The 19039-nt window shown below is 35.5% G+C and overlaps 1 protein-coding gene and 1 long non-coding RNA gene across 6 annotated transcripts in view; both read right to left on the bottom strand.

Annotated features, from left to right (window-relative positions):
* PDE4D (phosphodiesterase 4D) overlaps positions 1 to 19039 on the bottom strand; it is a 640379-nt gene that overhangs the window by 102374 nt on the left and 518966 nt on the right. The gene's annotated exons all lie outside the window — the stretch shown is intronic.
* Positions 18735 to 19039, bottom strand: part of LOC108531009 (uncharacterized) — a 3744-nt gene continuing 3439 nt past the window's right edge. Inside the window, exon 2 of the long non-coding RNA XR_001886039.1 lies at positions 18735 to 19031. This is a non-coding gene — a long non-coding RNA (uncharacterized LOC108531009). The remainder of the gene's footprint in view (positions 19032 to 19039) is intronic.

Below are 19039 nucleotides of genomic sequence, written 5' to 3' on the forward strand. Positions count from 1 at the left end.
GATAAATCTTATCTGTCTACTCATATTTAAGGCTAGAGTACTAAAAATCAGACTGGAAGCTCTGTTTGCATGGGTAAGATTTGTCAACTACATCTACTTTTTGATGATCCAACTGAACAGTTTCATTCAGAAATGACTTGCATCATTATCTTTGGGTCTTTTCTCTTGGGTTGGTGAATTCCAGAGGCTATATCAATCTCTTGTCCAGAAGGCTTAAGCATAGTTGGAGGCTGACTGGGAGAAGATGGTTGGGACTTTCAACCTTCAGAATTCATTCAACAAATATTTGAGCATCTATATTTGGCAGCCTCTATTCTAGCCACTGGAGACATAGCGGTAAACAGAATTTAAAAAGCCTTGTGTTATCATGAACACAAACATATAAGTATTTATTTAATCCCTCTGTTTTCAGAATGGCACTCAATCTTCAACCTGCTTAGGTTCCCCTTGTCTAGGGACTGTTTTACATTTATCAGAGAATGAATGTCCAGTATTTTGCTGGGATATAGAAGGGAAAGCCACATAGCTCCACAAAGCTTAAGATGAGACCTGCAGGTCTAACTGTTCCTTAAATAGTGTTAGTCTTTACCCTGTTTTTCTCAGGTGCTGGATATGGCTGCTCTCTGAGTCTTTTGGTTGTTCTTCACTATTCATGGGATTACTCTTTGACTTTCCCTAATGCTAGCACAGGATTCTGCTGTAACCATCTACTACAGCAATTACCCCTTGTATACTTGTTTTTCAGCTTCTAAAAATTTTGTTGCTGTTACCTCCTTTCCCACTTTCTTTGTCCTTGTCATTTATGCCTATAAATGTCCATTGATGGCTTTCTGAAGGCAGAGGAGTTAAATGAATGTGTTAATTACTGTACATGTAATCAGAGGTCTTAATGTTGTTTTTTGGTTTTCTGTTTTACTATTCTAACTTGGCATTTATAGATCTTCCTTGTGAGTAGTCTGAATTTGTCTTTAATGATTTAACATTGAAACAGCATTTTCCTTACTTATTTGCATAAGCTCTTTCTTTGTTAGTGTATTAGCCATTGACCTGCAATATCTTTTAGGATTACTGATTCTGAAGCCTGCTGACTGAGTCACCTGTGGTTCCTGTCATTTAGAATGTACACAGGTCATGAATTGCTTAGATGGAACAGATGTAATGAAACTTGCTCTAAATATTTCACCAAAATATGTATATTTAAATAATGTAAAGAAAAATCTTCAATCACTAGGCTTTGAACTTGTAACAGAAAGATATTGGCTTTTAACTATATTAATTCAACAAACTTTATTAAACAGTTGATATGTACAAAGCATCATATCTCTGAGAACACAAATACCAAGGGACTGAGTCCCTTCCTTACAGGATTCTCAGGAGTAAATGGGTCAATACATACTTATAAAATTATGAGGACTGATCTATAGCAGAAGCACAAAGCTGAGAACGACTCACTTGACCTGCTAAGTCAGGGAATTCAGGAAGGGTTCAGATCTAAAGAGCTGACATTTGAGGTAGGTCTTGAAATATGAGCACAATGATGGTTTTACCAGACTGCAAAGGTGACAAAGTGCATCCCAGGCTGATAAAAGAGGATGTGCAAAATATGGCAGGTATAAAAAATATGTATTTAAGGAAGAATGAGAAGTTTCTGGAAGCTTCTGAAGATATAGAAAATAAAGTGGGAGGCGGGTGGTTGGAGATGAGGAGGAGATGGTAGGCTTGATTCAAATTACGGAAATGTGTTTATAATGCACCAAGTTTTGAAGACACTGTTGTTACTTACCCAGCAGCCACTAGATTTTGTTCAGGTGTCAGGTGGTTGGTGCTTCAAGGGAGATCAGACCCCTCCCAGTACCAGGATGAACCATGATTACTTCCCAGCCAATTTCATAGCATTTCTCTTGCCAATGAATGGCTTAGATATAAGCAAATGATGAATTTGTTTATAATACAGGTCTGAGAAAGAAATCTGTTAAGGAACTTTGCGAAAGTTTTATCTTTCTTAAAAGTAACAAAAGAAAAGGAAGATGTATAAATATCCTTAGAGCTGCTGTAGTCATCTTGAGATCATAAGAGGATAAAACTGAGATCAAAAACTACAGTGCTGAGGATGGGTGACTAGAAAGAAGGAAAGAATCTGGATTCTTGATACATGTTTGAACTACTAGAATCATTCTATCACTATCTTCCTATTATATAATTCAATAAATGTCTTATTAGTTAAGCCATTTTAAATGAAGCCTTCTGTTATATGCAGCCTAAAGAAATGTACTGAATCAAGCTCCCAGCAAATTCTGTCACACATAATTCAAGGAATATTTGTTAATAACTTCATACTATTATATGAGGAATAAATGATTAGTCAAGAAAGACTTTCTGTTTTGAAAAATTCTGGAAAGATGATAATACAGTATGTAGATTTATTGGCATGGCTAATATACATCTGCATATAACATGAATTACCTTGGAGTAGCAACAAAAGGGCAGTAACTTGTGCAGAGCCCTAGAATAGAAAGGTTGAAAACATGAAATGGAGGAAAAAGTGAGTTATGAGATTCAGTAATATGAAAGTCTAAAAAAAAAAAAAGAACCCAAAAGCCATAGAAGGTTGAAACTGAAAAGAACTTTAGAAAGAGTCTAGGCTAGGCAGGGTGGCTCACACCTGTAATCCTAGCACTTTGGGAGGCCGAGGTGGGCAGATTGCTTGAGGCCAGGGGTTTGAGAACAGCCTGGCCAACATGGCGAAACTTCGTCTCTACTCAAATACAAAAACATAGCCAGGTGTCATAGTGCATGCCTGTAATCCCAGCTACTTGGGAGGCTGAGGTGGGAGGATCACTTCAACCCAGGGAGGCAGAGGTTGTAGTGAGCCAAGATCATACCACTGTATTCCAGCCTGGGTGACAGAGTGAGACATTGTCTCAAAAAATAAAAAGAGAGTATAGCCTAAACCCCTTAATTATACAGATTGAAAACCAGTCCTGGAGAAATTGGAAGTCCTCAAAGAGTTTACTATTAATGGTGGAACCAGGACTTACACACAATGTTCTGACTTCTTTCAGAGCACTTTTTATTGTATCACATAGTTCCTTACTTCTCACTATTAATAGAGATTATTTTACTAAGAGTAAGTATAATAAGAACTGATCAGAAGACCTGAGAGACATAATGGGGTTTCAATTCTAATTTGCTAATGGCTCCTTGAAGTGTTTTGTTGAGAAGGAGTCGGAGGCTTACAAAACACACACACACACACACACACACACACAATTTCTTAATTATGTCTACCATGGGCATGGGATGGTAGGAATGGCATGTAACTAATTTCCATGGATGGAAACCACCTAATGGGAAATAGAGACAAAGAAAAGAAAATAGTGTGTAATTTTCAGCTCATTTTGGCTTAGATTACATTATGAAATTTATTCTCTTGAAAAACTCATTTGATTTTGAATTAGATTATATGGAACTTCTCCTTTGTCAATTTTAATTTCTTGTCTTGTTTTAGATTGCTTTTTTGAACAGTAGATATCCTTCCAATTGGAGATTCTGCAAAAATTACTACTTACTCATCTTGGTCCTTTTAAGTAGAAGTTTCTTTTAAATAAGTTCAGAATCATGGTATACACATTTGTTAGCAAAACAAATTCTGGAAAATGTTGCTTTTATATTATCCAAGAAAATAGATGTATTTATTATATACTGCATGTTTTTAAATTAAAAACAACTATTTACAGATTTTCTTCCCATCCACTTATTTGGAATTTTGTACATATGAAGAAATGACTTCTTATAATATGGAATTACTTCAAAATCTATTATTACTCCTTATAAATACAGAGCATACAAGAAATTCTCACCATTTTCTAAGATATACATTAAAAGATGTAAGTATTGTCTTTTAGAATACTATTTTCTAAATATTCCTTACAACTTACTTATTAATTTTACCCTTTGTTATAAATATCTGTATGTTTAAAAGACTCATTCTATCGTTTCCTATGCAATTTTACCTAACATATTTTCTGTAAATGAGGTTATTTAGTTATCCATTTTTCGAACTCCTGATGCTTGGCAGTCCTCAAAACCACTGCAGATCTTTCCAGAGAGCAGTTTTTAAGAACAGTGCTTTACTTTGCAACTCTTGATCAACCTGCTGAGAATTCTTTGAATAAACCAGAAGGAAGGCTAAAGAGACAAAAGAATACTATAGTTTCCTTAAAGTTAATCAGACAGAATCCTTTGTCCCACTTTGGCAATCAACAATGTGAACTAAAATGGCCATTCTCACATCAGTAATTTACATTTTACACAGTGTGTACTTTACACTGATATTTACAAAGAGGAAAACAACAGGTTTTAGATGTAAGAGGAGCTCCTTGGCAGATAAAAGAAAAACTTACTCCCATTAGTACAACACTGGAGTTTAAATCTAGAGAACAAGTACTTCAGAAACCTAGTAGAAAAAGTCCCTGATTTGTACTTTGTATGAACAATTAGGTTTGAGAATATTGCTATATAATCACAGAAAATACTAGCTGTTATACTATGTGAAGTCTTCAGTGACAAAGAGAGAAACAGAAATAATAGTTAATGCCATAACAATGAAAATGTGGAATGTGAGGAATGCCCAGTGACCATAAATATCTACCTTTATGAGCCTGACAATCTATATACGGTTCATGCAATTAACAAGTGTGATAAATATGATTATTACTCTCAAGTTGAAATCAGTGTTCTTGGCTAAGAGCGAAGAATTGTTATTGAGCAGATGGGATTACTTTTCTTTGCAAATTTATGTTCATAAAATTCAATCAATGCCTTGCCTTAAAAATGTCAAATAACTCAGATTTCAGGATAATACATACAAACTAATCTCTTCTGCCTGTCTCTACCTGATCACTCCCTACTTCAAAAGCTCCAACAACATAGTATGATTGACACAAATAAAAGCAAAACTATTTTTCTCACTGTTGCATGGTCTTATCAATAATCCAGTATTTCAATAGCTTATAAAAGATACCACAATTCAAAGCAGTAATGTGCCCCAAGCTAGCAATCCACAGCATATATACTGATATCTATATAGATACAACTTGTTATCTACTAAAGAAGTTTATTTTCAGTGTGGCGTTAACAGCCAGAATTTTAAATAGTTAAAAACCTGGGTTCAAATCCTAACTCTGCCACTTACATGCTATATGACAATTGGTCAAGTTACTTAACCTCTCTCTGGTCTCAGGTTTCTTATCTGTAAAGCTGTAATAGCTTTTACAGTGCTCTTCTGAATATTAAAAAGGCATTATACTCAGCATAATGTCGACATAGAGTAAATATTTAACAACAAAATAACAAATATTAGGTGTGTTATTGGAGAATTGGAGTTTTAAATAAAGGACTTGCCCCTAAGGTACATTCAATTTAATTACGATACTTAAAACTTCCATTTTTCACAATATTTTTCTAGGAAAATATTTCATTCTTATTTCTTCATAATTCGTTTTGAATTGTAAAAGAGATTTGCAAGCGGCTGAAGCAGTTACACTATACTGCATATCCGCAGGATGGGCAACTGATTTTTTTTCTTTTTCTTCTCTTTTTTTTCTTTTTTGAGACAGAGTCTCACTCTGTTGCCCAGGCTGGAGTGCAGTGGCACGATCTCGCTGCAACATCTGCCTCCCAGGTTCAAGGGATTCTCTGCGTCAGCTCCCTGAGTAGCTGGGACTACAGGCACATGCCACCACACCCGGCTAATTTTTGTATTGATTTTCAAGATTTGTCAAGAGCTCCTAATATTTTCTTTTCTCAAACACATCTTAGGACTACCATGCTTATCTGTCAGTCAGCTACTCTGGAGGTCTGCTGCAAGGATACACACCTTCCATTCCCACCCATCAGATATTCATCTCCTTTCTCCCAGACTCCAAGACAGCAGCCTTCCAGCTATAGATAAAAGGAGCTGGTCTTTCTTGCATAAGAACAACAAAGACAAAGACCATTTTGGTAGTGTATACTGCAGATTTTAACCAAAACTTCTCTGAAGACTTCTGATTTCCTGAAAAACCTGTATGCCCCAGTGCAGTTGCTCTTTCCTAAGTGAGCAACTGCACATCTGGTCAAATTTGGTGAATATTCTGTGCTCCAGAAACAACTGATTCCATCCCCTTTAATCTCTTCTTCTCTTATATCCATCTCCCTGCTTGTTGTTTCTCTCCATGTATGCAACTAGTTCGTTGATTTAAAAACCAATGTAATACACAAGCAACTATGCACGACAATGTTTAGTGTAGTACTGTTTGCAATATTTTAAAAGTCCATCAGTAAGAAAATAAAGGATAAACTTGACATACATACTGTGCTGCAATTTAAGAAAACTGGTATAGATTTATACATACTAAAATAAAATAATCTCCAAAACACAGTAAGTACAAAGATCAATCACAGAATAACATCTGTAGTGTATCACTTTTGATTTTTAAAATTACTCCTAATTCTAAATGTTCATATATATATAAATATTCAGTTAAAAAATCTGAAAAGATACTGTTATGGTTTGAATGTTTGCCCCATCCAAAACTCAGGCTGAAGTTTAATTGTCATGGTAACAGTATTAAGAGGTAGGACTCTTTTTTTTTTTTTTTTTTGGTGACGGGGTCTCACTTCAACACCCAGGTTAGAGTGCAGTGGCATGATCATAGCTCACTGTGGCCTCAGCTTCCCAAGCTCAGGTGATCCTCCCACCTCAGCTTGCAGAGTAGCTGAAACTACAGGCACATGCCACCATGCCCGGCTATTTTGTTGTATTTTTTTGTATAGATAGGGTTTCTTCATGTTGCTCAGGCAGGTTGGTCTCGAACTCCTTAGCTCAAGTGATCCACCTACCTGGGCCTCCCAAAGTGCTGAGATTACAGATGTGAGCCACCACATCAAACAAGAGTTGGGACTTCTAAGAGGTCATGTGAGCTTTGCCCTGATGGAAGGGTTAATCCTATTATCACTGGAGCGGGTTTGTTATAAAAGAGTGAGAAGTTCAGTCCCCTTTCCTCTCTCTCTCCCAATCTCTCTCTCTCCCTTTTGCTTTCTGTCATGTGGTGATGCAACAAAAGGACCCTTGACAGATGCCAGCACCTTGACTTTAGATTTCCCAGCCTCTAGAACTGTGAGCCAATAAATTTCAGTTCATGATAAATTACCTAGTCTCAAGTATTCTGTTAGAGCAGCACAAAATGGATTAAGGCAGATATACAACAAATTGTATCCTTCACTAAGTGCATACTTTCAAGAAAGACAGCAAGATTAAGAAGCATGAAAAAGGACTTTCTAATATTCTGAATTTTAAAAATATTTTATGACATGAATATATTTATCTATTACCTATGTAATAAAACTAGACATTAAGAGAAAAATCTCATGGTAGAAATCTTAGGAAATACAGACAAATTAGAGAAAGTTAAGAAAAAGCATGTATAATTTCACAAACCAATGGTAACCACTGTAAAAAATTATTATTTCATTCTAATACATTTCTACATATATATGCACACAGTATATTTTTGAAAACATAACTGAGTCTTTTCTAGTTGACCTCTTACTCTAAAAAATTTGAAATAGCCAAGAAATTTTTTTGATTCCTATAAAGAGATAGCACTAGAGCTGGAAGTGATGGCTCATGCTTGTAATCCCTACACTTTGCATGACTGAGGCCAGAGAATTGCTTGAGGCCAGGAGTTTGAGACCAGCCTGGGCAACATAGCAGGACCCATCTCTACAAAATAATAATACTACTACTACTAATAATAAGCTGGGCATAATGGTGTGTGCCTGTTGTCCTTGCTACCCAGAGGCTGAGGCAAGAGGATTGGTTGAGCCCTGGAAGTTCAAGGATGCAGTAAGCTATGATTGCACTACACTCTACCCGTTGTCAAGGAGAGGAGAGGAGAGGAGATGAGAGGGAAGGGGAGGGGAAGGGAAGGGAGAGGAGAGGGGAGGAGAAAGGGGAAGGGGAAGGAGAAAGGGGAAGGGGAAGAAGCAAGGGGAAGGGGAAGAAGCAAGGGAAAGGGAAAGGGAAGGGGGAGGGGAAAGGGCACTAGGACCTATGAGCTAACACAGGCTATGGCTTCCACTAGTACAACTTAAAACTCAGCTGAAGACATGATACATAGAAAAGGGTTGCTGTATCAATCCCAGTCTGTGGTCAGTGAAAGTGAAGATTGCCTCAGAGCCTGCATTGTCTCAAGCTACTGACCTAATTGCTAATGCTTTACTCTGGTCTATTTCCTACATGACCTCAGAATGTATCAGTGTAAATTCCATAATAAGATAGTACTTGCACATTTTGGAGTGTAGATTTTGCTTTGAAACACAAATAAGTGTGATGAACATGACCCTGGCACTCCGTAGCCCTCAGTTTCCTCAACGCTAAATTGATCTCTACTGTTCCTTCTAGTGTAAACAGTCCCACAAAGAATGGTGCTGAATGGATGACCACATAATGGGCTGCTCTGGGAGTTCTTAAATCAATCCTTAAAACTGGCTGCAAAATGACTTCACTCCTTTATCAGTGTGCAACTTGTCTCTGTTCTCCAGAATGCTCACCAGATGGTGAAGAAGTATCTCTCTACCAACCAACATCGTCATATTGCTTCTTGTCACTCACTACTCAAAAATTGTAAAAAGCCTGTGGGAGCAAGTATCAGCTGAAAAGTGCGGCTGAAAAGGGTGGCTTTCTCCTTAGGCAAAAGCTACAGGGCAAAACAGGGGCCCCAAACTTCTATCATGTCAAAGACACGAAACAGATTATCCCTAGTTTTGATCTTCTTTGAAGTTTATTAAAAACAAGCTTGAATCTGTACCAATCCTGACAGGTGTGAATGTCAGACTCACAAATGAGAAATGCTAAGCTTTCCTAATGTTCTATATAATCTTATAGACCATGCAATATGTTATAATTAAAGATCTGAACCATTAATATGCAGGAGACAGCACATAGTCTTACTCCAAATATGACTAACTAGGTAAAATCTTCAAAATATAATCATGGTTTGATGATCAGCCATTGTGAAGGAGAATTTTAAAAAGGTCTTCATTGACATCCCAAGTTTATGTTTTAGACACTTTTAATTAAACACGAATAGATTAATTTCAAGTAAAAATTAATAGTCAAATTATTATCATGATTGGCAATGTATTTGACCAGAACAATGAGGAAAGAGCATAGAGTCCTGCTATCTCCAAGTATGAATTTACACTTTTAAATGATGTCAAGTCATCCATAGTATGAAAACTCATTTATTTTTATTTGAAAAATTTAAAACCATCAAAACGGATAGTGTGGAAGTCAAATATTATGTAAGCAATACTTTATGAGAACTACAAAACTATTAAGAGCAGTGACTAGAATTCAGTTACTGCTGTTCCTTATTTCAGAAGAGAAAGTGAAATGTTTTCTGATATTTAAGAAGTAATAACTTCCTGTTGCTCAGTTATGCTGTCTATAATTATATATAAGCAACAGAAAAATAGGTCTGGTTTTGGCTGTAATGTGTATATTCAATTCAATATTAATTTGGACTTTAAATCATTTTGCTATCAAATATTTTAAATCTCATGACCAAGAATAAGGTTAAAAAAAAAAAAAGTGGGTTTCTTACCTGACCTATCTCTTAAGTTCAAACTTTCTGTAGGTATTTTTCTCTACCTTTGTCCATATGGTTATACAATTGTCACTAGATGCTTGAATTACTAAATGGTTTTATATATCTTTTCCTCAGATTTATATTTATCCTATTATTGGCTTAGTCTCTCAAAGTATTGCTCTTATGATATTGCTATAATGGTCCCCTACAGTATAAAGTTGAGCCCACAACATTTATCCTGACACTTAACAATGTGCTTAATGTAGATGACGTGGTTTGGCCATGCCCTAACCAAAATCTCATCTTGAATTGTAATCCCCATAATCCCGACGTGTTAGGGGAGGGACTGGGTGGAGATAAGTGAATCATAGGGCAGTTTCCCCCATGCTGTTCTCATGATAATGAGTGAGTTTCACAAGATCTGATGGTTATATAAGCTTTTGGAATCTTCCCTGCTGGTGCTCATTCTCTCTCCTGCTGCCCTGTAAAGAGGTACATTCTGCCATGATTGTAAGTTTCCTGAAGTCTCCCCAGCCATGTAGAACTGTGAGTCAACTAAACCTCTTTTCTTTATAAATTACCCAGTCTAGAGTATTTCTTCACAGCAGCACGAGAACCTGATACAGCAGTATATCACACTTATTAGAGAGTTGATAGTAAAACAGCACTCTTAGTACAATAAGAATAGAATAGTTCCTTATCATGGTAATGAATAGCTTTCCTTAGACTTCTATAATTAACAATAAAATCAGAAACAAAAAGAAGCTGTCTCCACTATTACTGAATGTTGCTCAGAAAATTCTAACCTAAGCAACCAAACAAGAAAACCAAATATGCTGTACAAATGTTTTTAAGAAAGAATGAAATGATTACATTTTAAGATAAAAATTCTGTAACTCAAAATTCAGGAGACTCAACTGAAAGGTATAAAAAAGGTAGACCATTATGATTTATAAGAAAGGTCAAACATTATAAAATATATATCCACAATAGTTTTTTTCTATATACCAATTAGAAAATGGATAAATGATCCTATTCATAATTGTAATAAAATATATCAAATATGTAGAAATAAACAATAAAAAATGTAAAACTCTTGTATAAATATTATTGCAAAACATCACTGAAGGACATTTTTAAAAACTTGAAGAATATATCTAGTTTCCTGCATGGGCAGAGTCAATATTATAAAGATATCAAGTCTTAGATTAATCTCTAAGTTAAATGCAGTTACTTTTGCCCTAAAATGTTAAAAGGCTCTTAATTATGCAATTCGAAATGTGATGTCTACTTTCTTCTTGAAAGAATTTCTCCTGGAACCTTCTGATGACTCTAATTTAGGCTGCCTGCTTTCTAGGCCTACTACATTGTTGTTATACTGGGATTTATTTTCATAAGCATCTAGGTTGGTTCCAGTGCTCTTTGCATCCTAGGTTTTCCATATAGGATTCCCATTGCTTTGTTTTGCTTGAATATATCTTCTAGTAATGCTTCTTTTTAATTAGGAAGAATCTGTAGGAGGTAAACTTGAGTCCTTCCCTGTTTAAATACATATTTAGTTTGTTTTGACACTTGATAGTTGATTATCAATTTTGGGTTCTAGTTCTTCTTCCTGAGAACTTAGAAACATTGCCTAGTCTGCACCCACTTCTAGTCTTGCTGATGAGAAATTTGTTACCTTTGAAAGATCCTTTTTTTTAATTCTCTGGAAGGATCAGTTTCTTATCCTTAGAATTCCAAAATTTTCATCAGCATGTGTATACATATCTAGATATGTATCCTTTTTTCCTTGTTTGGTGTTGGATGAAACTTTTCAATCTGAGGACCTGAATTACTCTTCAGGTCAAAGAATTTTTTTTTATTATTTTCCCACATCCTTTCCCATTCCTCCATTTCTACCACACTCTTCACATCTTTTTTACTCTTCCATCATATTTTATATCCTTGACTTTTTGCTCTATATTCTAAGACATTTGCTTAATTCAATATTTGAGCATGAATATTACTTGAATTTCATTTTATCCAACCTTTCTATATATATATATATATTTCAGTATTCTGCTCCTATTTATGGGAAACAGGTCATACTTAATGGTTATATTCTACCCCTGAATATCTCTGAAAATTTAATATTGAAAAATTTTTCCCATACTTTTCATTGTCTGTTTCTTCTGGAAAGCAGAAGACAAATTGTCTTAGGAAAATAAATTTGTCCTGTTTATTTATTAGTTTCTTTTTGTTTAGTCAACTGGTTTTTTTTTTCAAATGTCTGATGATCCTTTCTTGACTGGGAATATTTGTAATTTGAGAACTAGGAGTTTCTTAAGTAGTTGGCAGGGATATCATTAGTAGCTCTGTAGTACTTGTAAACTGCTTATGAGCAACTTAATGCAATTTCAATCAAAATCTTAATGGGGTTTTTGGGGGGGAATTGACAAGCAGACTATTTGTATAATTTAGCACAACCATGTGAGAATAACCCAGAAAATCCTAAAAAAATAAGAGGGAACATGTTCTCCCAGATATTAAAATGTATTTCTTAAAATCCATAATAATTATAACATGGGTTTTTTTGTCTAAAAATACAATGTAAAGATTAAAAAAGGAACTAACCATAAACAGTAGAAGTGGCATTTCAAGCCAATAAGGAAATAATAGATTATGTAATACATAGGATTCTGACAATTTAGAAAATCTAGGAAAAGAATATCAGAGCCCTGAAATAAAGTAAAATAAATTCCATAATTATTAAAGATGTAAATATATGATGTAAAATGATTAAATACTAGAAGAAAATATTGGGGTTGGAAAAGAATTGCTAAGGATTTATAAAATATATTTATATAGAGACTATATAAACAATATAAACATACAGACTACATAGAGACTATTTAAACTTCTATTTATTAAAATAGAGTATCTGTAAAAGTAAAAATAGAAATGAATAAATGGCAAAAAAAGTGTAAAAAACAAGCATAAATGAAAATTTAATATTCTTAATCTCTAAAGAACACTCTAAAATCAGTAAGAGGACGGGGTGGTGGTTCACACCTATAATCCCAGCACTTTGGGAGGCAGAGGTGGGCAGATCACTTGAGTCCAGGAGTTTGAGACCAGCCTGGGCAACAAAGTGAGACAACTGTCTCCTAAAAAATAAATAAAAATAAAATCAACAAGAAAAAACAAATCAGCCCATGAATAAATAATAAAATAATAAAAAGCAAAGATGTATAATTGCCATTAGACACACAAAACAGATTTTAATATTCTTGAAGCTATTTCTGCAGGGCAATATGACAACGACAGCAAAAATATATCTTTAAAATATTGGGCAAATTCTTTAGTTTGACAATTCTAATTCTAGAAATATATAGTAAGAAAACAACCAAGCCTTGCTATAAAGACTCTACACAAAGATATCCATCACAATGGTACTTATAATGTGAAATTTGGAGACAGCTTCAAATATTTAATAATAGAAAGTTGCTTAAATATAGTATTTTCATGTAAGGAAATGCCATTAAAATGTGATATAGAGAATTGTATTTAATGGTAAGAAAAGTGTTCATGATGCAATGTACTATGACATTTTAAAAGCAGATTATAAAATATTACCTTTACTATAATCTCATTTTTGTTAGTAAAACTCCTTCTCTCTCCACATACACACTCTCACACACACAGACAGAAAAATTCTCTCTCAATGGCATAATTATTGGCAGTTCATTTTCTCCCCCTTGCTTATTATTATTTTGTCATAGACATGCTATAGCCACTCAATAAATATTTGCTGCTAATTTCAAAAAGTATGTATTACTATATCCAGGTTGTTCATGGAATTCATCATGAAAACAACTACCCTCTTGAGAGAGTCAAAAGGGGGCATTATTAATTATGAATTCATATAAACTATATCAGGACAACAGGCATAAATCGAGTGTCCCAGGCACAGCAAAATGTACGGATACCCTGAAGATGTATCTTGACTTTAAGAAGTTTACGATCTTTCTTGGGGAGAGAAGATTAAGAAACATGAAACCATTAGAAATATTTCCCAAAATTAGTTTTGTAAAAGCAAGCACTTAATTGTACTTGACAAACATTAGATGTTACTGGAGGTCTAAGAAGTAAGAGCTGAATACTTGTCAAAAAAGCTTCCTGGAGGAAGTGGGGATTGAATGATACTTTTAGAATAGGTAAGAAAAAGAATAATGAGAACTTTTCAAATGGATATTAGGGTGGTAGAAGGAAAAGAATAAAGTATTCAGAGGTAGCTGATAACAATGTTGTATATACAAAATCACCCTGACTTTTGCAAGGGTCTGTCTATTTGGAAGAGTAAAAGTAAACAATCTATTAACAATGTACTATCACTGCCTCCACTTTACACAGGAGAAAATGGAAGCTTTAGACGGTTACATAACCTGCCAAGGGTCACATAGCTAAAAGTGGAGAGCTGAGATTTGAACCTAAGGAGTTGGTTTCAGAGCCTATGCTTTCTACCTTATACTGTACTGCCCACTCCAGCCAAGCTCTGGCTTCTGGTATAAATCTGATGTCACTCTTTGTGAGACTGCTTATAACATTTCCTTACCCAGAATCCATCCCTCCTCCTTTCTGCTCTGTCAGAGCTCTTTGTCTATTCACACACAGTTCAAAGAATACCTTCTCCGCCAAGTTTTTCTAACAATTTCAATCTTGGAATTCTCTTCTACCTTGGAGTTAAGAACACTACTCTCCTGAATTTCTGCCTACTTCTCAGCCACTACTTCTCAATCTCTTTGTTGGATTCTTCTTTCTCTATACTTTTCTTTTCTTAGTCTACTCATTGCCTGTGTGAGTACCCTCACCCCCAAAACTACAATATTTACCTACTATTTTGCTGAAAACCCCAGTTTACATTGTTCTTCCGCATTCCATAAATTTCTACCTGGATGTGCACAAACACCTCAAACTTCATATTTCCAACACTGGCATTTACCCTATCTGTGGTTTTTACTATCTTATGGACAGCAGATGCCAGAAATCTAATCACTGAAACCAGAAACCCATGTACAATTATTGAGTCCTCCCTCTCTCAAGCCCAAAATCCTGGATGTCATTTTTTACTCAATTTTACTCTATAAATAACTGTTAGATTCTTCTCTCATCTGAACTCCCTTAGTTCAAGCCCTCTTTATTTCTCATATGATTATTGCGGTAGACTCTGAACTGGTTTTCCTGGCACCTGTCTTTCCCCTGCCTACTCCAATTCTACCTCCATATCAACATTTCTCAAATCTGAGGAGTCATAGACTTCCAAGGACATTTCCACAATCCCTGAGAAGCATACCATTTCCATATGATAAATCACTGTAGCTAAAAGTTAAATACTTTTCTTCTGTTGATTATGTGTAGCTAAGGCAATAATTCATGCATTAGTAAATACAAAGCCAAAATGCAGGCACATTATGCAGAAAATGCCTGTTCTTGGGTTTTTTAAAAATACATTAAAAAAATAAGGCCAGGTGCGGTGGCCCCTACCTGTCTTCCCAGCAATTTGAGAGGCCGAGGCGGGAGGATTGCTTGAGACAGGAGTTTGAGACCAGCCAGGAAAACATAGGGAGACCTTCTCTCTACAAAATTTTTTGCAATTAGCCAGGCACAGTGGTGCATGCTTATAGTCCCAACTACTTGGGAGGCTGAGGCAGAAGGATCATTTGAGCCTGGGAGGTCGAGGCTGCAATGAGCCATGATTGCCACTGCACTCCAGCCTGGGTGACAGAGCAAGACCCTATCTCAATCAATCAATCAATCAATCAATCAATAAGACCTACCACAAAGGAAAAAAAATTCTTACAGAGAATTATTGAAGTACAAATTGTGTCAAAATTGAAGAATATAATAAAACCTAAGATTGATAGTCCTGTCCTTGAGAAAGATCATCAAGTGGTGACCTCATGCTTTAAAAAAATTCCAAGTTTTTTAGCACAATATCTAAGATTTCTCAGCAGTTCCTAGTAGGTTACTTCTCTGTAGTCATCTCTCTCACTCCTTCCCCATCACCCATAGTGCCACAATCTGTAACCTGTTTGAGGCTCTCTCACACCTTTCATACTGCAATATTTGCTTCAACTATTGAACCCCAACCATACTCATCTTTCCTTTCTAACTAACTAACTTTTCCTCATCCTCAAAGTTCCAGCTCAAGAATTTTCATTTCTGGAAGAATCTCTGATTTTCTTCTCTTCTCTAGTCTTGAAATGGTATGTGTGAACCCACAGATTGTTGTAATGTAATTGACCTTTCTGTTTAACACCCTCAGTTGCTGGTCCTTAAAATATGGGACTGTCTTAATCCACTTTAAAGTCTTCAAGCCAAGTACAATTCCTAGGCATGCAATACATGTTTGTTAAATAGATGGACGACCTTTATTTATATTTATCTTTTCCCTTTTCTGCTACAATTAGTTAACTCATTCATTTGTTCATTCACTAATAACCACTTATCTGTTATTTTCTGGGAATACAAAAATTAATAAAACATCATCCTTGCCTCCAAAGAACACTTTATTATTATGCCATCCTTCTCTGTCTCTTCTTCTCTCTAATTATTTAGTTGTGTAGGTATTTTCTTCAAAGGAAGAGTAGGTACCCAGAGGAACACTTATACACTGTTGATGGGAGTGTAAATTAGTTCAGCCATTGTGGAAGACAGTGTGGCAATTCCTCGAAGACCTAAAAACAGAACTAGCATTCAACCCAGCAATCTCATTACTGGGTATATGCCCAAAGAAATATAAATCATTCTATTATAAAGACACATGCATATGTATGTTCATTACAGCACCATTAACAATAGCAAAGACATGGAATCAGCCTAAATGCCCATCAGTAATCGACAGGATAAAGCAAATGTGGTACATATACACCATGGAATACTATGAAGCCATAAAAAAGAATGAGATCATGTCCTTTCCAGGAACATGGATGGAGCTAGAGGCCAATATCCTTAGCAAACTAACACAGGAACTGCATATTCTCACTTGTAAGTGGGAGCTAAATGATGACAACTCATGGACACATAGATGGAAACAACAGATACTGTGACCTATCACAGGTTGGAGGGTGGGAGGAGTGAGAGGATCAGGAAAAACAACTAATGGGTATTAGGTGTAATACCTGGGTGACGAAATAATCTGTACAACAAACCCCATGACACAAGTTTACCTATGTAACAAACCTGTACACGTACCCCTGAACTTAAAAGTTAAAAAGAAATAAAAAATAAGAATAGTAGGGATTCATTACAATATCTTCTCTGCTCCTCATAATTCTTAAACCTGTGTAGAAGTTCAACACGTATTTCTGGAATAGCCTTATTACGCCTTCAGGGAATGGAGCAATGCCTTGCCTATTAATGCATACTTCTATCAGAGATACCTGCTGCATGGAACACCTGAGTGTTACACTTCAAACAAGTGAGCAATTTACACGTTTTTTTGGGGGGGGGGGCATAAATGTGCTAAGTGAGCTGGAGGTTCAGAAGAGAAACTGAATGTTATATATGATTCCAGGTCATTAACTTGACTCAAACTGCAATACTGATTTCATTAAGATAAAGAAACTAATTGGTATCAATTTTAGTTGACATTATATGTTAGTTTTATAATATTCAGGAATTTTGAAGGATGATTTTATTTTATTTGTATAGATGTTCTTGCTCTTTAACACTAAATAACGAGGAAAGATAATAGGGCTAACATTTATTAAGCATTTATGTTAGGCACTGTTTTAAGTACTTCTATATGTATCAACTCATTGAATCTTCATAACTCTTGGTGGACCTATTTGATAGCTGGGGAAACTGAGGCACAGAGAACCTCAAGTAACTTGCCTAAGGTAAGCCAGCTAGTTAGCAAGGACCAGTGATTCAAAAACAGACAGTCTGTACTCCTTACAACCGTATTATGCCATCTATGAAAGGACCACTAGACTAATAGTTATTAAACCAGATCTTTAATCTTAAGTTAGCCATATAATAGTAGAGTGCATTTAAGGATGTCATCTGAGTTTCATTGTCCTTGTACCCCTTTCTGTGAGAAGGAACCTTTACATGGTCTTTCATAAACTGTAAAGTGTTAAATTCAAGGATTTCTTATAATGTGTTAAAATTACTTTTAAGAGTTGAGAAGTCTAAATGAAAGCAGACAGATGAGAGGAGACACACTAAATGTTCAGACACCCACTAATCACGTCAAGCTGCACATTTTGTTGCTAAACCTAAGGGAGAGATTAGATATGAGGAGAGTAGGAAGCAAGAAGGTATGAAGTCTGGGTATTTAGGAGCTAATAGAAATGATTTTCTTGATTAGTTTAAGAACATTAGCAATTACTTATGGGATAAGCAGAGTGAAAGGAATTTCTGGAAGGAGTAAAACTGTAAAAGTACAGTCAAATTGTTAAAAAAAATTATCAGAACTCTGTAAAAGCATGTAAAGTTTCATCATATATCTTTCTTTTTTAAAACAAACAAACAAAACTTCATGTTCTAGTCAGTTGTTAATAGTGATCAGCTGATGAATACCCCTCATGCCTCATGCATATAAAATTTTACGCCATGTCTAGTCCATAGGCATTAGTGTAGGAGTCAGAATACAGCCTGAATTCTGCTCCCAGCTTTGTGCTCTGTCGATAAAGCAGTGGATATCTCCTTATGGGGAGATGTTTCCTCCTATGCTATAGAGGATGATGATTCACTTGCCTCCTCTCTATCTCGAAAAGATGCTCTGAAGATTAGTGAGACAATGGCTGTAAAGCTCTTCTCACTCTTTACAACATAAATCATACACAGACATACTGGCATGAGAAACACTATCATCATCTCTTTTATACATGAGAACAACCATAAGGAAAACAAACCTCAAAGACAGTCCTGTATTATAAAAATGTTGGGTAGGGATGCCAAAAGTTACGGGGTAGGAAACAGCAACAACAACAACAACAACAAGACAGAATCCAAAGAATATTTGCATTCTATAATATATTCTACAGAGTCTCAGATGGGGCCTTCGTTGAGCGCTCCCGAGTATTATCAGTAGCCTTTTTTGTTTTTGTTTTTGTAAAAGTCATAAATAGTGATGTCAGGAGATGTTACAAAATATATTCCAGTGATAAGCATACAACAAGCAATTAATGAATGAATTCACCTCTCTCATTGTCATGTTGTGACAAATACTCTAACTTATTTGGCCTTTGGTTCCCTAAAGGGTGCTCAAAAATGCCTTTTAGAAAGCGCTTTTCATGAAGAGCTACAACGACACCAAAACCAATAAAATTCAAATATCTACTAAACATATGAAAGAGTACTCACTCTCATTAGTAATCACAGAAAAGCAATGAACCCATTGTAGAGCCCCTTATTTG

The sequence above is a fragment of the Rhinopithecus bieti genome, unplaced genomic scaffold, assembly GCF_001698545.2.
Source record: "Rhinopithecus bieti isolate Rb0 unplaced genomic scaffold, ASM169854v2 scaffold_6513, whole genome shotgun sequence".
Taxonomy (NCBI): domain Eukaryota; kingdom Metazoa; phylum Chordata; class Mammalia; order Primates; family Cercopithecidae; genus Rhinopithecus; species Rhinopithecus bieti.